Here is a 23778-nt window from a genome sequence, read left to right as displayed (position 1 = left end):
AGTGAGGACGGGGAACAGCTGATTTCATGTTCCTAGTTGGCAAATTGTCTGCTAGCTACTAACGTACACATGCATAAGCCATCAGCGGTAGCACCAGTACACAAGACTCGTTTCGGCTATCTTATTATATACAACGTAGAAATAACCAAACACGTCATGAGTCTACGCAATGTTCAGACAAAACAGTAAAGACTTTATAATCTTATAACTAACTATCTGCCCATGCTTCGCAACGGGGTGAGAATCTTTGGGTCTCTAATTCCACCGTAAAAAAATAGTATATTTCGTACCTAGGGCCTAAAGTGAGGTTTTGCCGACTCGATATCGGGTTTTAAGTTCGGGACGAAGTCGAGAACGTGAAACGATCGAGAGCTGCAAACCCATTTTGGCTCGTGGTACGAGCGGTTTTTTTTACCCAAGTATGTTTTGCAATATAACGTCCCTCTTATTTATGTAAAATATTTTGAGGAATCAGCAAAATCAAAAATAACAATAAATAGTTGTCTAGGCAGCTGTGACAAAAAACAAGTCTATTGCAATGCCATGGATACAGCTTGTGCATTTAATATACATTAATGTTTTAAGTAAATAGGCGAACAAGTGATTTTGCGGCCCTAGGGATGTAAACCCCTGCTCGGTCCCCATATGACGATGACAGCTGGCATGGCCAGCAAAACGTAGCTTTCAGCCACCAATATAAACCAGCCAAATGTATGTAAAACAGCTAAAAACATCATAGTGAGGTGAAAAATTCGTTACGCATACTTTTACATTACCATGAATTAATTATATGCATACAGAAAAAACGGAGTCATACTTATTGCGTATTTTAATGTAAACTAGTGGCTTGTAGGGACATAGTCCCTAAAAAGCTACGGAAAAGGAATTATTGTTGGAATATTTAAACAAACTCAGAATCAAATTATCTATATGTCAGGATAGGCCTAGATATCCCACTACAACATATCTTTTGTGCAAAAAAAACAAAACAGTTTGTTGTTTGTCTTTGTTTGCTTTTGTTGATAACGTTATGTTCAATAAAGAATTTGAATGATTCCTGAGTTTAACTGCTAAAGGCAGCAAACATGTTTATGAATAAATATTGGTTTATTAAGGTAGCTTTGGTTTTTTGGATAATGCTGATAACAAGGCTTCCCCGATTGAAATACAGTATTGGAAATTGTCTTCGTCAAATAAGAAAAGGCAAAAAATGGTGTGTTGAGATACCCTACCCAGTTATTATTTCTAAGTCTATGCTCATTTTGTAAAGGTTTAAACAAAATTATTCTTAAGTAAAGGCATCCCATTGACAGAACTTGGACCTAAATTTGTTTGAGATCAACATTAAAAAACCACTATTAGCCTAGTGTAAGTATGTGGTGTTAATCCTCCTAAAGATACGATTGATTTACATATTCTACCAAAAAAGGGCCTAGTCAACATCTAATTACCAACTATTTTGCGGCTAGTTAGGGTTCCATTACCCAGTTATCGAAACTAATCACGACATAAATATTTTTGGTTCGTTTAAATACCTGTACGAACCTACTTCATCTCTATTCCCAAATTGTTTTCTAAGAGTAACCGTTGAGGTTATTCCACTTCATACAAAATATTGATTAAACACTACAATAAATCTCAAATATAAATGTTAGTAATTTTTAAAAAAATTGGAATAAATCTTTTACATATGTTTTGAAATAAAAACAAAGAAGATCTTCTTTTAATCTTGAATCGTTTCTTAAATCTTGAAAACAATTTATTTCAACTTTGACATAACTAAAAAGTCTTGATTATTAAAGGTAACGTTATCCCTTTATATAGTTGGTTTTATATAGTATACATTACATTGCAGAATTGACTGGCAAATGAGTAATCCAAATGTAAGCTTACTTGCTAATGATAAAATCACGATCAGCTGGATTGAAGTAAACAAAAATCAGCAGTAAATGCCTTCTAATGCTATTCTTATGGAGAACATTGTACGTTATATCTAATTTTGTGTTAAGATTTTGGGAATTTCACTATTTTTCCCGCCGTCACGGGATAAAGACCTTTAATTTGAGCCCTCTCACGTCGTTCTACGACTTCCCAGTCGCCCACAATTTTGACGCAAAGAATCGGCTTACGTAATCTAACATATAAAATTCTCGTGTCACAGTGTTTGTCTGCAAACTCCTCCGGAACGACTTCACCGATCGTTATGAAATTTGGTGTGTAAATTCTGTAGGTATGCGAATCGGACGTAAACTATTTCCCGTTTCGAAATTCTTAAAAGGGCTCCGTCCCAGTGGCTCTGGAGTTTCCCATGTTAACCTTATGAGAAATGGAATTAATGAATCTTAACAGCTGTTTCAATTAAACAAGTTAGTTCTGTTCTATGATGTTCAATAGCATTAAAGTTACAAGGATTACCAACAGGGTGCAGCACTATCTTGAAAATTAAACGTAACGGTACTTTCTTTCCATCGGTCTGTCTTAGGGGAAACCTATAACTTAGGCGATACGAAGTTCGCCGGGTCAGCTAGTTAATATATAGATTCCCATGAAACTGATAATTTACCCAGCACATTAAGGCCTTTATTCCAAGTATCTCAGTTCGTAAACCATACATACAATGTGACGATAAAATATCAACAAAATAGCATGTAGTTTTATGTAATCCTCACGACATTTCATTTGGTCCATTGACTTTAAATCCAATAATTGTAAAAATTATTGGAGCTTTGAAAAAAACTTCATATAAAATCCTTACACTAATAAAAGACGACGTCATGAGCGCGGGAAATGAGCTACAGCGGCTAGGGCATAGCCACATGAATACAGAACGGAATGAAGGAACTAGAACGGAGAACTGGCAACAGCGCACGCGAGAAGTAGGGGGGGCGCACACACCGCTCAAGCACTACAACGCATTAGTGGCATCCTGTCCACACACTGTTGATATATACCGATTTGTGGCATGGTGCCACAATTTAAAAACTGGAATGTTAGATGTTAAAATGGAGTGTTCATTAAAAATATCGATGCAGACATGTTTCTACCACCTTCCTTCATCCACTGGTGGCCGCAGGTTGAAAGATGCCACAATTAGGTGTTTGCGAGTATTCGGTAAAACCCCGTATGTGTGTGTGTGTGTGTGTGTCCGTCCGCACGATAACTTGAGTAATTTTTGTCCGATTTTGATGAAATTTGGTTTAAAGGGGTAAGGCGGGATAAACTTGAATGAGTTCGCGAACTAGCATGATCGGACCATGGGAACGGGGTTTTATGGGGTAAAAAATGGTTTTTCTCATTTTTGACCCTCTAAACACAAAATTTCTCAATATCTCTCTAGACCTTTTTAAAGAGCATAAAAAACAAATAATTTAGCATACCAAAGTGTTTTTGTACGTTTATTGGTTACGGAGAAAATTCAAAAAATTGTTAATTAAAAATTCCCATGTTATTCTTATGGAGAATATTGTAAAATGTTGTAGTTTGCTTGTTTATGGATATGTTTTGATCAAACTTGGCAAATTTATTTATTTTATACTAATCTATTAATATTTTAGTAAAAAAAGAACACTTTATTAGTTTTCTTGTAGCAGCAAACCTAGATACCCGTTAAACCTAATGTAATTTAAATATACAGTATGGTCATAAATTACACACTTTTAAGATTATATAAACAAATAACCAAGCAACTTAGAAACATGGGAATTGTTTCATTGAATAGCAAATTTAAAACTGTTTTGTACAGCAACTGCAAAACAATAATTATATAAATGTCAGTAATTGTAAAAAGTGGTTATAAAAAATGTGCAAAAATCACTCAAACAGTGAATTTAAGTTTTTTTTGTTATGACTTGTGTTGTGGCCTAGTCAGCATGGATAGCATGGCATAGTTAGTATAGCAAAACCAACAATGGACCTTTCTACACCAGCTGTGTATGACATTTGGTGAATCAAACCTTGAACAGAATTAGGTAACAACATTACTAGTGTGCAATAAAAAGCAACGTCTTTGGTTTTATGAAAGCAAATCTGTAATAACTGTTCAAAGAAGGCTTCGTTTAGAGCATAACCGTAATTCTCTGTGTAGAAATTCTATAAAATGGTGGTATAGACAATTCGAACGACTGGAAAGTGTCCAAAATATAGTCTTAAGGGTCATACCCTCAGAAGAACATAACTTACAATAACAGTTTAGGTGATTTTTAAAGTCTTTTTGTAATTACTTTTCATAATTGCTGACATTTTTATAATTGTTTTTCAGTTACTGTATACAACTGTTTTAACACGTTGACTGCGCGTGCCGACTTTAGTCGGCGTCGCCAGCGCTCCCAGGTGGCGCGCGCCGACTAAAGTCGGCACCAGACCAACAGGAATATATTGAGTCAGTGTGAGCTTAGCCTCAGACGGAGACGTTATAATCGTTGCCAGCCTGCCAGCTTAGAATGCGAGCTTTACTTTGGTGTAGGTTGGTACTAAAATTTCCCGTAAAATCCTGTCTGGCAATGCTTTTGTCCCGGTTTCGGGGATTTTTTCTCTTCAACCCACATTACAAAGACACTGGATACGGATCCATGCAGTGCTGCTACCTTTGGGTGTTTCAGTGAACTACATCCACTCTCGGGGTAACGCAGCACAGTCACCACTGCTCTTTTGTGATTCGTCAGACTGAAATATTTGAATGCCAATTGCGTTCGCTGATTCGGTTGCGCGCCGGGGCTTCGCCCGCCACTGGGGAGCACCCGTAAAGTCGGCGCGCGCAGTCAACGTGTTAAATTTGCTATTTAATGAATTCCCATGTTTCTAGGTTGCTTGGTTATTTATTTATTTTATCTTAAAATGTGTACAATAATTTATGACCACCCTGTATTTAATTGAAAATCAAATCAGACAAATGGAAAATCGCTTAGTCGGCAGGTTTGCTGCGGCGGGGGTATTATAAATATAGAAGATACGTCAACACGAAGTTTATCAGTTAAACTTCTCTACCATTTCTTAACCGATTTTATCCATTGACGTTTCATTGAAAGGGGGTGTCGCGTAGATTTGCAAACTGGCCTTACATTTAAAAAAAAAGTCGCTTGGGCTCTGCCCCAGTGGCTATGAAAGTTCCCATGTTATCCTTATGAAGAACATAATAATTGTTTAAATTTTGATCAGCTGTATAATTTAATTGCTGTTAATATTTAAGCTACAATTCAAAGAAATGCGTCCTACAAAAATTAAATCTTTAAAAATTAAAACATTGAAAGAACCCGTTTGCAAATTATTGAAACATTAAAATCCATAGAACGCTCCATAGTAGAAGAAATAGAGATAACTCCTTCACCTTAAAAAAAACGCCCTACTTTCAAAATTTGGTAAATTTCCTTCGAATTTTCAACGGTTTTTGCTATTTTTTCATAGCCTACATAAATAGTTTTTTTTACAAATATTATTAATGTTTCTTACTCTCCTTAGTTTACTTTACATTTCACCCTTTACATGTTTTTTCGTAACTTTACTCCTTGACCCCCCAAAACTTAGGTTTAATGTAAAAATTTGAAGGTTTTTAACACTTTTACGAGCCCCATGTTATTCTTATGGAGAATAACATTGAAAGTGGCCGACTTTTACTGGCCGTTTTTTTTAAGTGGCCGCATTTTTAATGTCAAAATTTAAAAGGTTTCACCACTTTTACGAAGTAAAAATAGACTCTTTACCTATTCTATATGCACAAGGTTATTAAAAATATACAAAGTTTCCTGTATTAGAGCTAACACCAAGGTATGAATATAATACCCCCGCCGCAGCAAACCTGCAGACTAAGCGAATTTCCATTTGCTTGATTGGATTTACACAAAAATGTCTCCTTAAAAATACCACATTTATTCCCTATTTAAATAACATTAATTTAACGAGTACTTAGGTTTGCTGCAACAGGGAGGGTAAAATGTGTTTTTTTTTTGTAAAATGTTAATAGTTTAGAATGAAATGAATGCATTTTCCAAATTTGATCAAAATATGTTCATAAACAAGCAAACTACAACAGTTTACTTATTCTCCACTAGCTGTAACCCGCGGGCTTTGCCCCGTTTAACTTCTTAATTTTCAAGATTATCTCGTTCGCATGGCTCAATCACGTCCTGGTTGAAGTTTGTTCGCTACGCTCACTCACCTTTAGGTTGGACCTCGTTCGCTACGCTCACTCACCTTTAGTTTGGAGCTCGTTCGCTACACTCACTCACCTTTAGGTTGGAGCTCGTTCGCTACGCTAACTCGCCTCCAGGTTGAAGTTCGTTCGCTACGCTCACTCACCTTTTGGTTGCAAATTAGCTGTTGTCATAAATCTAAAAGAAATAATAGTGCTGCACCCTGTTGGTAATCCTTGTAACTTTAATGCTATTGAACATCATAGAACAGAACCAACTTGTTTAGTTGAAACAGCTGTTAAGATTCAATAATTCCATTTCTCATAAGGTTAACATGGGAAACTCCAGAGCCACTGGGGCGGAGCCCGAAAGGATTTTTGAAATAAGAATATGCCTATATGTTAATCGGGAATGTGAGCTATCATCATGCCAAATTTCAGCCCAATCCGACCAGTATTTTTCGCGTTCACTTGTCACAAACATACATCCATACATCCATACATCTATACATCCAAACTTTCTCATTTATAATATTACTAGCTGTAACCCGCGGGCTTTGCCCCGTTTAACTTCTTAATTTTCAAGATTATCTCGTTCGCATGGCTCAATCACGTCCTGGTTGAAGTTTGTTCGCTACGCTCACTCACCTTTAGGTTGGAGCTCGTTCGCTACGCTCACTCACCTTTAGGTTGGAGCTCGTTCGCTGCGCTCACTTGCCTTCAGGTTAGCTCGTTCGCTACGCTAACTCGCTTTCAGGTTGAAGTTCGTTCGCTACGCTCACTCACCTTTTGGTTGCAAATTAGCTGTTGTAATAAATATAAAAGAAATAATAGTGCTGCACCCTGTTGGTAATCCTTGTAACTTTAATGCTATTGAACATCATAGAACAGAACCAACTTGTTTAATTGAAACAGCTGTTTAGATTCAATAATTCCATTTCTCATAAGGTTAACATAGGAAACTCCAGAGCCACTGGGGTGGAGCCCGAAAGGATTTTTGAAATAAGAATATGCCTATATGTTAATCGGGAATGTGAGCTATCATCATGCCAAATTTCAGCACAATCCGACCAGTGTTTTTCGCGTTCACTTGTCACAAACATACATCCATACATCCATACATCCATACATCCAAACTTTCTCATTTATAATATTAGTAGGATAGTAGGATAAGAATAACATGGGAGTTTTAAATTTACAGTTTTTTGGAATTTTCTCCGTAACCATTAGGCGCATAATAACGCTTCAATATACTAAATTATTAGTTTTTTTAAGCTCTACAAAATGGTTTCGAAATAAAATGTTGAATTTTAAGTTTTTAGGGTTAAAAATGGGAAAAACCAATTTTTACCCCATAAAACCCCCCATAAACACCTGTTCCCATAGTCCGATCATGCTGGTTCGCGAACTCGTTCGAATAAACGTGGGCTTACATGTTTGTACCAAATTTCATCAAAATCGGATGAGTTTTGCTCGAGTTATCGCGCTAACGGACACATATATAAATATATCTAATATATAAAATTCTCGTGTCACAGTGTTTGTCTTTAAACTCCTCCGGAACGACTTCACCGATCGTTATGAAATTTGGTGTGTAAATTCTGTAGGTATGCGAATCGGACGTAAACTATTTCCCGTTTCGAAATTCTTAAAAGGGCTCCGCCCCAGTGGCTCTGGAGTTTCCCATGTTAACCTTATGAGAAATGGAATTAATGAATCTTAACAGCTGTTTCAATTAAACAAGTTAGTTCTGTTCTATGATGTTCAATAGCATTAAAGTTACAAGGATTATCAACAGGGTGCAGCACTATTATTTCTTTTACATTTATGTCAACAGCTAATTTGCAACCAAAAGGTGAGTGAGCGTAGCGAACGAACTTCAACCTGGAGGCGAGTTAGCGTAGCGAACGAGCTAACCTGAAGGCAAGTGAGCGCAGCGAACGAGCTCCAACCTAAAGGTGAGTGAGCGTAGCGAACGAGCTCCAACCCAAAGGTGAGTGAGCGTAGCGAACGAACTTCAACCAGGACGTGATTGAGCGATGCGAACGAGATCATCTTGAAAATTAAACGTAACGGTACTTTCTTTCCATCGGTCTGTCTTAGGGGAAACCTATAACTTAGGCGATACGAAGTTCGCCGGGTCAGCTAGTATATATATAAATATGAATACATATATATATGAATTTGAACGGATGGTGTTTTTGGCCTCTAGGGACCTCAAAACGAAAAAGTAAATCGGTCCCGGGTCCAGGTCTTACCATGAGTACTACGGTAATAGCTTATTCCCTATTTGGGAAATTCGCTAATAAGGACCATTTGAAAATTCCCCCCTCCAAATCCCCCTTATACAATTACCCACTTCTACATTAGCTGGAGAACTGTTTTTTTTTGCAATATTGTTGGTGTTGTGCCCTTTTCGAAAAGTGACATTTTACAATGATAACCCCCCCCTCCCCCGACCGAAATATCAAATTTCCCCTATGCCATTCTCATGGTCGAATTTGGTATGCGGATATCACCACAATAAAGTACAATGTTACCTTAAATTATCAAGAAAATTTTCAAAAGTCCCATTCTTTATTATTACCCCCCCCCTAAAAAATTGCGGACTTCTGAAAAAGACATAACAATTTTTTTTTTAACTTCTATGACTCAAACCCCTCTATTTAATAAACTCCTATATTAAAGGAATTTAGAATTTTTTAATACGCACCCCTCCTCAACAAATAATAACCTCCCCACCCTCACAGTTCTTGAACCACTGTCTTTCATCGGGACAATGGACTTCAAATCTTTCACGGTTACTAACTAGTCTTTGTTTTGAAACCAATGAATATTTTCGAAAAGTGTTTTCAAGATTAGGTAGAAATCTGAAATTTTACATGATTTTAGGTATTGCACCCATTAGGAAAAAATATAATTTTACAAATACAAACCCCCCCCCCCCCCCCCGAAATATTAAATCCTCCCCCCTAATGTTATTCTTACAGGTGCATAAGTCTAAATCACGTTAACCCATTTCTAGATTAACTGATTATCTGATATTTGGCACAATTGTAGGTCTTGCGCCCTGTCTCCAGTGGCTCATTTGTACTTACCCCCAACCAAGAAAGGGGGCCTGGGGCCCCAGCGAGCCAAAGGCGAGTCTATATATATATATAATCCAATGTATGTTTGTATGTATGTATCTCAAAACCAAAACGAAAATTAAATCGGTCCGGCGTCTAGGTCTTACCATGAGTACTACGGTAATAGCTTATTCCCTATATGGGAAATTCCCTAAAACACACAACTGATATTGCTGACATATGTTGTGTATACAATTAAGTGACTCTCAAGAACCATAGAGTTCGGATGAAGAATTATGTGTTCCAACTAGGGAAACAAAGAGGTGTGTGGCCTCTGTTAAACATTGCATTTGCCCGTCCACATAAGACTACATATCTGTGCGTGGAACGTATCCAGCAAAGCAAGGGGTGAGCCAGTACTACAGTACGAAGGTGAACAGTACTGATAAAATGTTTGCAGCAGTGAACAGGATCCGACAAATTTTACTATATACTTTTGATTATTATTACTATTATGTCTCCTGTGAGGTTTACAAAAATATATTTCACTGGCTATTAGACTAGCCTACATTTAATTATGATTCTTAAATAAGATCCTTCTTGTGTCTGCTTATGTCTTCTCCTTATTGGTATGACAAGTATTAGCTATACAGGGTGTCCGGTCATAAGTGTTAAATAAAATTTTACATTAAACTACATGGTAATGGTGACAGAATGTCGCAAATTTGAGGTTCCCAACTTCAACAGTTAGAGAATAACAAATAAATTAAGATTTTTCAAAAATTATTGTAGTTGTTATGAAAAAGGTTATTTTACTCTGTTTAAAATGCACTTACCGTCAATTTCAATGACATTTTCAGAATCCTCACAAAATTTTAAATAAATATAACACATAATCGTTGGGGTACGTAAAAATATTCTATTTAAAATTCTTCGTTAAACAAATTATTTTTATATCGACGAAAATGTAAATAACATTCAGCAATTTATTTCTCGGTTGTTGAGTTCCGGCGAGGTTATCAAATATGACTAAAAACTTCCTTATTTAAAGGGCTTTACAATGGTGTATAATAGTTTTTACCGTATTTCAAATTTCCTAATGTAATTCGATCATTATTGTGAAAAAAAAACATGGTAGGGCAAAGAAAATCTATTGTGAAGAATAATACATTTAAGTGCAGGCAACAAATAATTTGTATTTTTTTCTCGCATGCAACGCTTTGTTTATAACTATCCAGCTAAGAAAAGAAACATAGTAGTAAAATGTGTTTGTGATAAAGTTACGGTTATCGTATAATTTTCATATAAGATTTAAATTATCCCCCGGAATTTCTATTTTGTTGAATGGATTTAGTCAATAGATTCAGGTATTTTACTGATAACAATACTTTATCCAAGCGATAAGAAAACAAAGCGAACCAGTAGTCATATTTTAAAACGATATATCAGTCACATTTGGACAGTAATCGGTCAACTATGTCTTTTTCGATTCGGGAGTATGTTGAAATGCATTTTATTTATGGTTTGTGTAACGGTAATGCGTCGGCTGCTCAGAGAGAGTACCAGAATCGGTATTCTGATCGCACCACCCCCAGTACTCAGGTGTTTACTAGAGTGCATCAACGTTTGCTGGAAACAGGATCGGTTGAGAAGAAGAAGAAAGAAGTAGGACCTGTGCATGATGTTGCAGCTGAAGATGGTGTAATTCAGAGAGTTATGGATAATCCTACTACTAGTGTGCCCTTGAAACTAGTATGTCCCGGTGGAAAGTACATAAAGTGTTAAAGGACAATAACTTCCATCCCTATCATTTTACAAAGGTCCAAGGATTGGAGCCTCGTGACTTCGAATCCAGAAAGGAGGTCTGCCGCTGGCTTCTTCAACGTGATATTGTTGAATATCACTTCCTTAAAAAAATACTATGGACTAACGAATCCCGTTTTACCAGAGAAGGTGTGATAAATAGTCACAATATGCATCTTTGGAATAATGAAAATCCAAAAGCCTCCAGAGAAGCTTCTTTTCAAAAAAGGTTTGGGATCAACGTGTGGGCAGGTGTGATTGGAGATCGGTTAATTGGTCCTCATATCTTTGAAGGAAATCTGAACGGTGATTTATATCTAGATTTTCTTCAGCACTCTCTACCTCAGTTGTTGGATGAAATTGATCCTCAACAAAGAGCTGAAATCATATTTCAGCAGGATGGTGCTCCACCACATTTTACTGAAAGCGTTCGGTTGTGGCTATCCCAAAACTACCCGACATGGATTGGACGTGGAGGAAGTGTGACATGGCCTCCTCGATCTCCAGACTTGAGCCCGTTAGATTTTTTTGTTTGGGGTTACATGAAAAGTCTAGTTTACTCAACTGTTGTGAACTCTGAAGTTGAGTTACGGGAGAGAATCTTTGAGGCTGCTGGGAAAGTAAGGGAAAAATTGACGTATGAGGTCACAGTTGGCGCAATCCGCAAAAGAGCTAGGGCCTGCTTGCGGGAAAACGGTGGGCACTTTACACCCAAACTGTGATTTGTTTGTGCTTCGGACAAAGTATGTCATTGATTTGTTTAATGGGTTAACTATCATTTCATATTTAAATTGTAGTGTGTATTATGTTTTTTACTAATGTGTTGTGTTTTTTAATTACACATTTTACAAAGTCTTAAAAAAAAACTCTTTAGTTTGATGGAAGTGTAGTCTGGTCAATCATAAATTATACATACCCTCATCATCAGTGGTCAGCTCATAAAATAGTAAGTAAAATTTTATTATTTTTTACAATATCTGTTTTGGCTTGACCGTGATTTTTCACAATATTGCGTAAAATTCACCATGGATTTTACTGTAGGTAAATGTTGTTATACATCATTGTAAAGCCCTTTAAATAAGGAAGTTTTTAGTCATATTTGATAACACCTCCGGAACTCAACAACCGAGAAATAAATTGCTGAATGTTATTTACATTTTCGTCGATATAAAAATAATTTGTTTAACGAAGAATTTTAAATAGAATATTTTTACGTACCCCAACGATTATGTGTTATATTTATTTAAAATTTTGTGAGGATTCTGAAAATGACATTGAAACTGACAGTAAGTGCATTTTTAGCAGAGTAAAATAACCTTTTTCATAACAACTACAATAATTTTTGAAAAATCTTAATTTATTTGTTATTCTCTAACTGTTGAAGTTGGGAACCTCAAATTTGCGACATTCTGTCACCATTACCATGTAGTTTAATGCAAAATTTTATTTAACACTTATGACCGGACACCCTGTATATATTAATAGGCAAATGTGTTTCTTAAAGACCCTTTTCTCAGCTCGTGTGCATCGCAAGGAAAATCTACGCACACTGTTAGAAACATATTTTCCTGTAGATAAACAGAACGCCTTAATAAGTTAAAAAATGCTGAAAAATAAGCACGAAAATGAATTAAAAATAAACAAAAAACTAACATTTTGATTGTTCAATCTCCTAACAGACTGTTTGTAAATTAACATATGATTGAATTTATATTTGTAAAAACACAAACAAAAACAGTAGGTATTGTATTTTTTAAAGTTTTACAAGCAAGTCATAAGTTAAATAAAGATTCATTTTTTATATGATTTCATGCAGTTTTTTAATACAAACAATGTTGGACACTCGACATTGTACATTTTGGTCCTTCACCCCGCGATAAAACCACGACTTTAAGGTAAATTTAAATTACTTACAAACTTTGCAATATTTATTCAGTTGTACATTCATTCAAGTTTTATTGAACATTAACAAGCCATGCCAAAGCAAGATCAGTTACAACAATTAGTGAAAGCTAGAAGTAATATTAAGGCTAAACTTACAAGATGTAAAATTTTTTTTGATAAATGTTTAGGAAGTCAGCATGTAAAGGAATTACAACTTAGGCTACAAAAGGTAGAAGGAAGTTGGGTAGAATTTGAAAATGTGCAATCTAAGATTGAAGATATTGATTCAGATTCAGAATTGAATCATGAAGCTGAAAGGGATGAGTTTGAACAGCAATATTTTGTGCTTTGTGCAGAAATAGCTAACTTTATTGAACAACACACGTGTCCACCACCACAAAATGACGTAGTTGTTGTTAATCACAATTCTAATTCAAATAACAGTACACAGTCCTCAGACTCGTCCATTTCAGTTCGACTACCAACCATAAATCTACCAAGCTTTTCTGGGAAGTTTGATGAATGGATGCCCTTCTTTGATTCCTTTTCAGCATTAATTGACAAAAATGAAAGTTTAAATGATGTCCAAAAGTTGCATTACCTAAAAGCTGCACTCACTGGTGATGCAGCTAATGTAATAAAGAACTTAGAGCTATTAGCTTCTAACTACAACGTAGCTTTAAGCTTACTTAAAGATCAGTTCCAAAACATTAGGCTTATCGTACAGCAACATGTAAGATCACTCTTTGAGCTTTCTCTCGTACAAAGGGACAACCCAACAAGCTTAAGGCACCTACTAAATAGCACTCTAACTCACATCAGGGCTTTAGAAGGGTTACAGATAAAGATTAATGAAAATGATCCATTCATTGTCCATCTCATAACTACAAAGCTTGACACATCCACACATAAGGAGTGGGAACTTTCAACCCTACCAAATGAACTTCCTACTTTAAAGGAACTTACATACTTTTTACAAAAAAGATGTCAAATGTTAGAAAACGTCAACCACAGCATTGTTCACACTAACTCAACGTCATTTCAACTCCATAACAAACCTGCCCATCCAAGACAACACTTGGCTCATCCTCATAAATCAAACACGAAAACATATGTTTCTGTCAAAGAATCCATCTGTCTCATATGCGATGGAAACCATCCTGTGTATCAATGCAGCGAACTTATTAAGGCTTCTCATGAAGAACGATTAAGCAAATTGACAGCAGCAAAACTCTGTTTTAATTGCTTAAAACCGGGCCATCGCGTAGAACATTGCAATTCTAGAGGATGTAAGCATTGTAATAAGAAACACAACACTGCACTTCATTACAACACATCAGACTCAAGGCTTAAATCATTACAACCAAAGAAAACTGCTAAATTTAACAACAAGCAGGGAAGTAGTGATGACGCATTAAATAACAGTACTACTACAACAAGTCTAAGTACTAATTTCCAAGGTGGAGAGGTTTTATTATCTACAGCATTGGTGGATGTTATAAGTCCGAGTGGAATTAAATACACGTGCAGGGCATTCTTAGACAATGGCAGCCAATCTAACTTCATGACAGAAAATCTCTGTCAAAGGTTAAAACTAAAGAAAGAAAATTCAAATGTATTAGTAACAGGTATTAACGAAGGAACAACTAAAACTACAAACAAGGTACAAGCAACATTTCAGTCAAGAAATTCTAATTACAAAGCAACTGCAACATTTTTGGTTCTTCCTAAAATAACAGGGTTACTTCCAACACACACTGTTAATACAAGTCAATGGGATATCCCTGGAAATATCACTTTGGCAGATCCCACATTCTGCAAACCATCTAAAGTTGATATTTTGTTAGGACAAGAGTTTTTCTTTGATCTTTTGGAAGATGGAAGGATAAAGAATCAAAATTCACCAGTACTTCAGAACACAAAGCTCGGCTGGATAGTTGGAGGCAAAGTACACCATCAAAAGTCATCAACTGAAACGTCTTGTCATCTAACTACACTGGAAAGCCTTGATAAGAATATTCAAGCATTCTGGAAAATTGAAGAAGAACCTATAAAAAAGGCGACAATGACATCAGAAAATAAACTATGTGAAGAAATGTATGACAATTCAGTTCAAAGAGGCGATGATGGGCGCTACACTGTCAAAATGCCTCTGACGCAAGATCCAAGTTCCCTAGGAGATTCCAAAGAATTAGCAATCAAACGATTTTATCAAGTTGAAAGACGATTAAAAAATAACAGTGAACTGCAAAAACAATACAAATCCTTCATGCATGAATATGAGGAACTTGGACATATGGAAAAGGTTACTGCAAATGAAACTGACAAACCAGTGTATTATTTACCCCACCATCCAGTTATTAAGGAAGCCAGTTCAACAACTAAATTAAGAGTAGTTTTCGATGCTTCAGCAAAAACTACAACAGGGATATCTCTGATTGACTCGCTTATGGTTGGTCCGACTCTTCAAGATGATTTATTTTCTATCCTATTGAGATTCAGGATTCACACTTACGTTCTGACAGCAGACATAGAGAAGATGTATCGACAAATCTGGATCCATCCAAGTCAACGAGACATGCTAAGAATCCTTTGGAGAGAAGACAACTCAAAACCTGTCCTCATTTACAGGCTCAATACAGTTACGTATGGAACAGCATGTGCTCCTTACTTAGCAATCAAAACTATTCAACAATTGGGTCAAGATGAAAGATCACAATATCCACAAGCTTCCAATTTAGTGATGAAAGACTTTTATGTGGATGATGTATTGACAGGAACAGACGGCATTAATGAAGCAAGGGTATTAAGAGATCAACTAGTCGGTATGTTAAAGTGTGGTGGCTTCAATTTGCGAAAGTTTAACAGCAACAGTAACGCACTTTTAGCAGAGCTTCCAGATGATATGGTGGAAAGAAAAGCACATAAACTTCCCAACTCTAATGATAGCACAATCAAGACCTTAGGCATTTTTTGGGATGCAGAATCTGACAAAATAAAGTACAAGTACATGTTATCAACAGACAATAAGGCAGCTTCTACAAGTGTAACAAAGCGAACTGTGCTCTCAAACATAGCAAAACTGTTTGATCCTTTAGGAATCATTTCTCCAATTATAATAAATGCTAAAATACTCATGCAAGACCTGTGGAAACAAAATATGAAATGGGACGATGTACTCCCAGAACAATTACACAAGAGATGGCTACAATTCAAACAGGATTTAACTTTGCTCAGAAATTTTAATGTATCAAGATGTGTAAGAATGATCCAAACAGAGGGAACTTTTGAACTTCATGGTTTTTCAGATGCTTCTGAAAAGGCATATGGAGCAGCAATTTACTTGAGACACGAACTAAGCGATGGAACTGCTAAAACTACTCTTCTCTGTTCAAAATCTCGTGTAACACCACTGAAAACACAGTCACTTCCAAGATTGGAATTATGTGGAGCTCTACTCCTAACTGAGTTAATGTCAAATGTCAAAACCACTCTTATCAACAAACATATTGAAAGGGTTACATACTGGACGGACTCTACAATTGTTTTATCCTGGTTAAATGCAGAAGCAGCATGCTGGAAAACATTCATTGCAAATCGTATTGCAAAGATCCAGGATCTAAGTGATTATAAAGATTGGAGACATGTGTCAAGTCAAGACAACCCCGCAGATCTCGTATGCAGAGGTTTAACAGTCGACGAAATCATAAGATCTGATTTGTGGAATTCAGGGCCATATTGGTTATCGTTAGAACCTTGCAACTGGCCAATTACTTCCATAACACCTTCAACTGACATTCCAGAAAGAAGAAAGTCCACAGTTTCTGCTGCAATAGTTCAATCAAATGAAAAACAAACAGATAATGACTATATACTGAAGAAGTTTTCCAAGTTACAGAAACTGATTCGTGTCACAGCATATTGTTTGAGATTTATAAAAAATTGTAAAACTCAAGATTCAAAGATTGCAGGACCTCTAACACACGATGAATTAAACCACAGTCTTAAGCATTGGATAAAACATGAACAGAAACGTTTCTTTCCTCAAGAACTACAATCATTGTCAAACTCAAAACAAATTCACAAGAAAAGCAAACTAATAACACTTAATCCATTTAAGGATGATGAAGGAATCATTCGAGTAGGCGGTCGACTAGCCAACGCAAAGTTAGATCAAAGTCAAAAACACCAAATTGTATTGCCTGCTAAATCCTATTTCACTCATTTAATAATTGAAAATGAACATATTCGCAATCTCCATGTGGGTCCTCAAACACTTCTATACATCATAAGACAACAATATTGGCCACTAAATGCCAAGAACATTATAAGGAAAATCATCCATAAGTGCATACCATGTTTTAAAACAAAGCCGAAATGCACACAACCTGAAATGGGAAACTTACCTGCACATCGAACGAATCCATCACAGCCTTTTGAGATTACAGGAGTTGATTATTGCGGACCGATATATTTACGGTCAAACCGCTTTCGAAAGTTTTCATTAATTAAGGGCTACATTGCAGTCTTTGTTTGCTTTACCACAAAGGCTATTCATTTGGAATTAGTATCCAACTTAACAACTGACGGCTTTTTAGCAGCATTCAAGCGCTTTACATCTCGAAGAGGCTTATGTAACCACATATATTCCGATAACGGAACAAACTTTGTTGGAGCCAATAACGAAATAAAGGAACTTTACTCCCTTCTTAAAAGTAATGATCATCAAGAACAAATCATAAATGCTACATCTTTTCAAGGCATCAAATGGCATTTCTCGCCTCCAAATTCACCCCATTTTGGAGGGCTTTGGGAATCCGCAGTTAAGTCCGTAAAGCAGCATTTAAGGAAGGTTGTGGGAAACGCCAATCTCACATTTGAAGACATGTATACTGTGCTTACAATGATAGAGGCGTGCCTGAATTCAAGACCTATAACTCCTCTGTCATATGATCCTAAAGATCCCCTTCCTCTAACACCTGGTCACTTCTTAATTGGGAAAGCACTTACAAGTTTACCAGATCCAGATTATACATTTAAGCCAGAAAATCGTCTATCACAGTGGCAACGATTACAACAGCTTATGCAACACTTCTGGCGCCGTTGGTCCAAGGAATACCTCTCTCAATTACAACAAAGGCAAAAGTGGTTCACGACTGCCAATAATATCAAACCTGGTCAACTAGTCATAATCAAAGATGACAATCTACCACCTTTAAAATGGATTACTGCTATTGTTGAAGATGTTCATCCTGGACTTGATGGAAAAACTAGAGTGGCTACAGTGCGAACCTCTACAGGAACATTCAAGAGATCTGTAAATCGCCTGTGTGTATTACCAATTGAAATTGAAAAGGCCAAAGACAATCAATAAGACATTTTTTGTAAATAGTTTATTTTTTGTATTTTGTTGAAAGTGGTACTTTCAAGGTGGGCGGCATGTTCAATCTCCTAACAGACTGTTTGTAAATTAACATATGATTGAATTTATATTTGTAAAAACACAAACAAAAACAGTAGGTATTGTATTTTTTAAAGTTTTACAAGCAAGTCATAAGTTAAATAAAGATTCATTTTTTATATGATTTCATGCAGTTTTTTAATACAAACAATGTTGGACACTCGACATTGTACATTGATTATGGGTTAACATTCTGGTGACGCAATAACAACGATAAATATACAGAAAATCAAAACAAATTGAAGACTGGTACACAATCATCACATGTTTGATTTTCAGCGTGGGATGAAAATGGATAAGTTCATAATATATTATATGGATTATGGTCGAGTTTTCGACCACTGGACGACATCTATTCTTATACTAGGGTTGCTTTCAGAGAGGTGAAAGCCAGTTGAGCGGAACAAACGTGATTTGATATTTGTATAAGTAACTAAATGTAAAAAAGTCAATAGATATACTAATGCTTGTTTTATTGATAAAAATTACAATAATTCAAATTTTTTTAACTACATCTTGTTATTCAGATACCTCTTCCAGAAGTGCATTATGGTAGTTTTGACCAGAAAAATATTACAGTAGTTGGAGTTTGATATTAACATCCAAAAAGGGCATTCAAGTATAAAAAAGAGAAAGGAAATTTAACATTCAAATTCAACTGTAGCCTACAACAAAAACAGTGGACTTCATTTTTCACCCTTACAATCGGTTAAAGTATTTAAGTATATAAAAATACAGTAACTATTTAAAAAAGCGACTATTAAAGTATAACATCAGGAGGGGAAATTTGACATTTAAATTCAACTGTGCAACATAAACATTGGTCTTCATTTCAACCATTGCAATCGGTTAAACTCAGCTTTCTTTGCTGGAAATAGTTTATGATTGTTAATACCAAGTATTCTTGATGGAGGATATGATTGTAATGTAACTGGAATGTAGGTCTTCTACCATTATTGGGACGATTTAGAGACAGCATTTTAATACTGGCCTTAATAAAACCATTGGACAGCCCTAGACAATTATCCATACCGTGGTTAAAAGTGTACTTCTATAAGCCCAGGTAATTAATTAATAGTCCGTGGCCTGGCAATCAAATAACAGTATTTATATAGGATAAGCTACTGTTATCGACATTTGAAATTACTGAATTGTTGCCAAATTACTGTTTTACAAAATGCAGATTCCATTTTTAGCCGAGCCATTAAAATGAGGATTTGCCAAAAAATTATTAATTGGCTATTAAAGAATATTATTTAATGATATACAACTTTTCACATTTTATAAATTATATGTTAGTTTTGCTATGGTCAAAGGTCCAAATCCAAATGTTCTTTTCTTTTGGTCTGTATGTAGTAATTTGCTAGAATCATTGACTTTATATAAAGTCAATGCTAGAATACTGTAGATGGTTTGTTAAGACCATAATATGCAAGCATTTTTGAAATCGTTTCCCCGTTTAACCAACTATTCCAAAAAATAAAAAAAATAATATGGTGCAACACAAATACACAACCCGATCACCTACTTATAACCTACACTTTACCTTCCTAATCTAACCTTACTTCAAAACACTTAATGTAGTCACGAATACTCATAAACCCCGACCTACCTTCCCCACATGCCTAAATTAGATCAGTGTTCACTGTTCAATCTGCGTTTTATTAATAAGTGTAATAACTTACTGTATCGTCGATGTAATTCAACATAATATAATCTGTGAGGTATTATCGGATTAAATATCGATTTCGATGCGGTTCGATATATCGCTTATTAAACCCTTATTTCTAACATTGACTGTTTCTAATCAGCTGGCAACACAAATAAGGTGCCCAAGAGTAAGTAGTCACTGCGATATGCTCCGCGCATTGAGAAAGTAGTTCCGTCTATTTTCGCAATTTGTAGTGAATTCCGTGCCTTAAAAAATGTTTTAACGGTATTTTCTTGTTTATTAAGATCACAGGAATGATTTAAAAACGTTTAAAAGAAAAGTCTAGAAAGTTCAGAAATACCTTATGATTCTCTTGTTTACATTTTTCTTGTAAACAAAAAACTGTCATATGGCTACTTTAGTCCCATAAGCCTAATGTTAAAAATTGGAAATTTTAAGTTCGTTTTAAATTGCAATAGCATTATCTAATTGAAATTTGTTTGTTTAAAAACCATCTCACTATTAGTCTAAGTAATTTTGTTAAGTTTGGCTGAAATGCGTTCAGCCGTTATTGAGTGATGTTTCTCTATTTGTTGCATTGAAGTTGATCCCAAAGAGCTTCGCTCGCTCCGCTCAATTAAAGTATATAACTGATTAAGGTACTTAAATAATTCCTAAATGATAAAAGCCTTCTATTTAACTCAAATAAAACAATCTATATTAAGTATAGATGTATTTACTCAAAACATATTTCTCTGATAATTTAGGTATAAAAGAGGTTAAGTTACCTTGATTCTGTCCAAGTAATCCTTAAGTCGTCATTAGTAAGACCGGTTTTGATGACTAATGGTATTTTATCATCGTTATGTAGACGACACTATTGTCCTGTTTAATGGCACAATGAGACAGTTGGAAATGCTACTAACTTACTTGAACAGCTTACATAAAAACAAAAGTTTACTCTCGAAACCGAAAGCAATAAAACACTGAATTTTCTAGACCTTAGTATCTCAAGATGTTCTGACAAAAACAAACTTGTTTTTAAAATCTATAGAAAACCTACAACCACACACCAGACCATCCATAATAGTTCACATCATCCACAAAACCAGAAATTGGCAGCTTATCACAGTTTTGTTAATAGATTACTATCAATCCCGATGTCTGAAGAAAACTAAAACGAAGAGGTCAATACCATTAAATATATTGCAATAGCTAACGGTTACAGGAGCAATATCATCGACAAACTAATCTTGAAACATAAGAACAAAAATAGCCGCATAAAAACAACCTTAGACAGACCGAAATACGTTTCTACCGAATTTGGCAGCTATCTCAACCATACATTATGCAGAGAGATGTCTAAAAACCAAGTTATCGTTTCATTTCTCATTGCAGCATAGTGTTACAGTAAATGTAACACCAAATGTTTGTCCATTGTTTCACAGTGTTACACTTTGTGTAACACCACATGTTTTATTTTTTTCCAACCAGACACACAGCGCTATTATTTCGGAACTGTTCCCCTGTAGTTCAACACATCACCACTAGATAGGGTATGTGGGTATTTGAGGGAAACCTATTTATTTATTGTGTTCAGAGACGTTCACATGTGATCGTGTTGGTGTTTACTGTTATCATTGATACTTTCATGATTATTGAGGTAAGATTATTACTGATTATACTTATTCTAAATGGAAAATGAACTTATGGTTTCGTTATACAATATAAAGTTGTTTTCCCATAATTTATTTAAGTTATACGTTGCTAGGTGATAGGTCAAAACAATTAAAAACAAGCATTTTTGCATTTGTCATAGTTCCGTGCAACATGGGGTCACAGAACTAGGGATGGTTCCGTGCAGCAAAGAGTTAAAACTTCGAATAAACTTTCATCAGTATTAAAAGATAAGAAAACAAACCGTGACGATCAAACAGAAAATTCAGGTGTATACAAACTGAATTGTGACAGTTGTCCAAGCTTTTATATTGGTCAGACTTCACGCCCATTTAAAACACGTTTTAAAGAACATCTCCCGAAACCATCTGTTAACCAACCTAACTCCGCATTTGCTGAACATTTGATTAATAACAACCATGAATATACAGATATCAACACCAATCTAGAAGTTCTACGATCCTATAAAGGAAGAGGAAGATTATTAGATACTATTGAGGAATACAAAATTTACAAGGCCGGCAAAAAACACCCCCAACACATCCTAAATGATAAATCCTCATTTGAATCAAATATAATTTATGAGACAGCTTTAAACATCGACGAAATATTATCAACAGCTGATAACTCGAGGGGGAAGGTGGGAAGAGGATGACACGGCGTCAGTCTAGACCTACACCCTGTACCCGCCGCTGTGTTGTAAATTAGTTGTGTGGCCATGCATTTTATCGTTTTTTGTTTGTGTACGTGTTATGTGTTACGTGTTTTTCAAGACTCATGACGACCTCCTAGGATCGATTTTTACGTCCAGCTTGACAATGATGCCATAGACATCGAAACCGGTCGCACTAATGACGACTTAAGGATTACTTGGACAGAATCAAGGTAACTTAACCTCTTGTATACATTCATGAAGTAATCCGGAAGGCAATATACAAGATGATAATTTAGTCTCGAAAACCAAAAGTTTAGGCCTATTAATAGATTATATACGCTTGTTTGGATCACATAAATCTAGATAGGATTTTTAAAATTAAAAATCTTTTGCTTTTTTTATTAAACCCATTATGCACTACAGAGATTTTGCGTACAGTTTACTTTGCACTCTCATATTTGTTACGGAATAAAGATTTATGGGGGAACAAGTAATTTTAACTGTAATCAAATTTTATATCTACAAATGAATGCTATAAGATGAAACCTTAACCTGGATTAATCCTGTGTAAATCTTTTCTGAAAAATAGGAAATGTATGAAAAATATAGGGAAAATAGGCACTACGACTTATTTGCGTTATGCACCACGAATATTATGTACACAAATGTCGAAACTTCGTACATACAGCTGAAGAAGTTAATACTAAATATTTTTCATAGTTTAGCAATTTTAAAACGTGAACTAATACTGTATTTCCGAAATGTTGTTGATGGATGACGGCAATTGCTAAAATACTGTGCGCGTAAACTAATTCATTTATACCTCGTGGTGGTCATCTAAGTCGATTATAGGACAAACTAAAAGTCTTACGAAAAAATGTTTGGAACAAAAATTGAAGAACATCTTATTATCTATACTTTTCTCGCTGAAAGTTTTCATCTGACCAAAAAATGAAAAAAATCCTCGCTCACTTATTTTTCCATGTTTATATTGAGCAACCTTTTTACATTTTCCATTATTAAAAATTAATCATCTGCACAAACTAAATTGTATTTATATCGTATTAAACATCAGTTTACGCAGAACTTAAATATGTTAATTTCATCCTGTCACAATTTGTATTACAATTTAGACGAACGTGCAAAGCGACAGGGAAAGGACCACTTCGAATAGTCTCGCCAACATCGGAAACTCTCTTCCAGCATGTGTGTGTGTGTGTAATGGGTGCGTGTGTATGCGTACGTTATCGTTTCCTGCACGGACTGTACCCATTGTCACTTGGAGTTATGAAACTTGGTGTTATGAACCCTTGGAGTTATGAAACTTGGACTTGTGGTCCTTGAAAATCTGTACGTTTGGAGTTATGAAATTTTGTATTTTAATTTACTTGGTTTTATTTTAACTTGGACTTATGAACCTTAGAGTTATGAACGCTTGGAGTTATGAAACTTGGT

The 23778-nt window shown here is 35.5% G+C and overlaps 1 protein-coding gene across 1 annotated transcript in view; it reads left to right on the top strand.

Annotated features, from left to right (window-relative positions):
* Positions 1-23778, top strand: part of LOC128983543 (core histone macro-H2A.1-like) — a 112418-nt gene that overhangs the window by 86743 nt on the left and 1897 nt on the right. The gene's annotated exons all lie outside the window — the stretch shown is intronic.

This window comes from Macrosteles quadrilineatus, unplaced genomic scaffold, assembly GCF_028750875.1.
Source record: "Macrosteles quadrilineatus isolate MER2022 unplaced genomic scaffold, UCM_ALF_1.0 Scaffold_1__1_contigs__length_201487025, whole genome shotgun sequence".
In the NCBI taxonomy this organism is placed as follows: Eukaryota; Metazoa; Arthropoda; class Insecta; order Hemiptera; family Cicadellidae; genus Macrosteles; species Macrosteles quadrilineatus.
This window is presented reverse-complemented; position numbering and strand designations above follow the sequence as displayed.